Genomic DNA, 3,687 nt, shown 5'->3' on the forward strand with positions numbered 1-3,687 from the left:
AGAAAACTGGAGGACAAAATTTGCCAAGGTGGCACTGTAGAGATGGAAAGCCAGACATGGATTGGTGGCAAGGTGACTGTTCAGCTCACTGACGGAGAATCTGAAAGTCCAGAGCAAGCAAATTGTTAAAGGAATATAGCTCAGGGGTGGTTTACAGAAAGGGGCCAGCAGGTGGAAGCCAAGAGGAGACCTGGATAAAGGACAATTCCCCAGACAGCTGCCTTTGTCTTAATTCACTGGGTCCGCAGTACCTGCTGTCCCCTTCTGAATGCCCATGACCTCCTATGCCCTCCCTGAGTTACAGCCCAGTTATTACTCTTTTTCCCCCCCCCCAACTCCATATTTGCCCAGTCACAATACAGATCAGGGTTCAGGTGTTGTGGATAGGCTTACTCTGCCTCTTCTTTCTAAACAGTCAGTGTGTTGCAGGCAAATGGATGAAATTGGAGGATATCATGCTAAGTGAGATAAGTCAATCTCAAGAAACTAAAGGACAAATGATCTCACTGATAAGCGGATGAGGACATATAATGGGGGGTAGAAGGGGTTAGCATTAAGGTTAGAGTTAGGTTTAGGGTTAGGGATAAGGAGGGTGGAAAGAATGGAGGAAGGAAGGACTGTATAGAGGGAAAAGAGGGGTGGGAGGGGTGGGGGGAAGGGAAAAAATAACAGAATGAATCAAACAACATTGCCCTATGTAAATTTATGATTTTTAATAAAAAAAAATGAAAAAAAAAAAAAAAAACCAAAAAAAACAGTCAGTGTAAGAAGGAGACCCAAGGCCAGTTGTTCTTGAACACTGTCTTTCAAAGATACTGAGCTGTGGTTATCTTCATCACATTGTTGTTCTCATATTCTTCTCTTCTGAACTCACTAATAACCTCTAGTTTCTTCCTTTCTCCCTCCCTCCTTCCTTTTTTTTTTGTGGTGCTGGGACTTGAACCAAGGGCCTCACATATGCTAGGCAAGCACTCTGCCATTGAGCTGCGTCTCCTGTTCCTTCTCAAACTAATTGATTAATTATGAATCTTTCACCATTAACTGTTATTTAATTCTATTCCCTCACACACTTAGCACCCACAAACCTAAAGACTACATCTGAGCTAAATGAAAAATGGTATAGCTACAGAATATCTATTAATGGTTAAATATTACATGTTAAATTTATAGTGGTTAAATATTACCTGGTGACACTTGGAATTTTATTGGTAGTTTCAAGAGCATAGGTTTTCATATATTTTTGACAATACTCAATGATGGGAAACACATTTTACTTCCTAGTCTATATACAGGTGCATATATTTGTGTGTATATGTGTATATAGTTTAAGTAAGAGTCTCATAAAACAGTGCTTAACTCTACTATACCCAATGCACATTAGTAATTTCTATCTTATTCTCTGTTATTAAAAATAGGAGGGTAACTCACCAAACCCAGAATCTGTGGTTTGAAAAAATGATCTACCATACCATACATGCCTCTTGAGTTCTTATACCCTGCCACATGTCATACATGATGAGTTGTGGCCATATCAGTTGCATTTTGGGGAATTGCTTTCTCTTTTCATTCTGCCTTAAAATAAATAAACAAAACTCAGGTCAGGAACTTGCTCTTTACCTGCAGAACACATGAACCCTTCTCCTTATGGTGTTTTCTAATAACTCCTCTTTTTCAATTTTCTGAAATAAATCACTCTATTGATTTCTAATGCATAGATTAGAAATGTACAGAACATTTTTCAAAGAAACAAAAGATCTTAATAAATGGAGGACTATACCATGCATAGATGGAAAGACTACACAATGATCTCAATTCTCTAAAGTCCATACTATTTTAATCAAAAAGTCAACATGCTTTATTTTCAAATGAAGATTCACAGTTTTATAAAATTTATATGGAAATGTAGTTAACCAAGCCAGCCAATAGAGCCCTTAAAGAAGGAAGAAAAGGAAAAAAAAAAAAAAAAAAAAAAAAAAAAAGGAAGGAAAAACTGATTTACTTATTGTAAAGTTCAATAACGAAGTGTGATATTGACTCAAAGAGAAAAAGTTCACTTTGTGGTCTTATATATCTTTTAGATGTTTATCTATGTCTTTGGTATTTTTGATGCTATTGCAAATTATGCTGTTTTGTAAATGTTACTCTTTTTGGTAAATGTCAGTGGTTTTTCTGTCTATCATCTTGCTAAACTCTTCAGTTTCCAAACACTTGATCAACAGATTCTTTTGAATAATACTATCCCATTGTCTAGGAATACTTAAATATATTAATTTCCAATCCTATGCCTTTTATTGTCCCCCCTTGCTTTATTGCTTTGACTAGATTTCCAGTCTTGACTAAAAATGGTGATAGAGTCTTTTACTCTTTCTGATTTAGAAGAAAAGTTTTCAAAATTTCAGTATTAAAAGTAATTTTTTGTGGTGTTAAATTTTTTGTACATATCCTTTATTCAATTAAGAAAGTTCTCTTTTGCTTTCAGTTTGCTAAGAGTTTTTTTTTAAATCATAAATAGATGTTAAATTTTATCAAATGGTATTTCTGAATCTGTCAAAATAATAGATTTCTGTTTCTTTCTGTGAATCAGGTCAACTATATAAAACGTTATTTTCGAATGTTAAACCAACCTTGTATTCCCAGATCAAACTGAATTGATATATTACATTACTGGATTCAGCTTGTTAACATTTTATGTAAGAGCTTGCATTTGTTACATGAGCAAGTTCTGGCCCGACTTTCCTTAGTGACTATGTCAGGTTGTGATGTAAAGGATATGCTGTCCTCATAAAACAAGAAGACAAGTGTTCCCTATTTTTCAATTCTCTATAGAGTTTATGTAATTTTATTGCTAATTCTTTCTTATTTAGTAGTATTCAACAAGGAATTATCCATTCCATGTATACCTTAGAGTATTTTCACATTACTCATAATACGATTTTAACTTATCTGAAGACTCTTTTCATTTCAGATATTAGAATTTGTGCTTTTTAGCTTATTTCTTTATTTCTCCCTTGATTAATCTTACTATGGATTTATCAATATTATTAGCATTTTCAAAGACACATCTGTTGACTTTGTTGGTTGTTCTCCATTTTGTGTTGTTAACAATTTTGACTAATTTTATTATTTACTTTCTTTTCTTTGGATTTGATTTGCTGTTTTTATGAAGTTTTTTTAGGGTAGATTCCAAGATAATTGACTTATAGGCTTTCTTCTCATCTAACATAAGCATTTAATACTATAAATATCCCTCAAAGATCAGATTTAGCTATGTTGCACAAATTTTCCTTTTTAGGATTTTCATTCTTATGTGGTTTAAAATGTTTTCTGATTTATATTATGATTTATTCTTGGACTTGTATGTTTTTTAGAAATGTATTACTTAATTTCAAAATATCTGAGGACTTTCAAGTTACGTTTTGGTTATTGATTTCCAATCTAATTCCACTGCAGTCTTTTTTCCATGTTTTTATCAGTGCATTGTAGTTGTGCGTATTGGTGGGATTCATTGTTAGGCATTTGTATATGTACACAATATAACAATATAATTTGGATGGCATTGTTCTTTAGTATTTCCCCTTTCCTTCCCCTCTTCCCGCCCCTGGTCCCTTTCCTCTATTCTACTGGTCTCCCTTTGATTTTCCTGAGATGTCCCCCACCTGTCTTTACCATTTTCCTCTCTTAATTTCT

The 3,687-nt window shown here is 33.9% G+C and overlaps 1 long non-coding RNA gene across 1 annotated transcript; it reads right to left on the reverse strand.

The window, feature by feature from the left end:
• Nucleotides 1-327: 327 nt before the first annotated feature.
• Nucleotides 328-2,338, reverse strand: LOC306663634. The gene is made up of 2 exons (XR_013764498.1): nucleotides 747-2,338; nucleotides 328-403 (listed from the first exon to the last, which is right to left on the reverse strand). It is a non-coding gene; the product is annotated as an uncharacterized lncRNA (long non-coding RNA).
• Nucleotides 2,339-3,687: the final 1,349 nt, after the last annotated feature.

Source organism: Sciurus vulgaris (genome assembly GCF_902686455.1).
Source record: "Sciurus vulgaris genome assembly, chromosome: 6".
NCBI classification, from domain to species: Eukaryota; Metazoa; Chordata; class Mammalia; order Rodentia; family Sciuridae; genus Sciurus; species Sciurus vulgaris.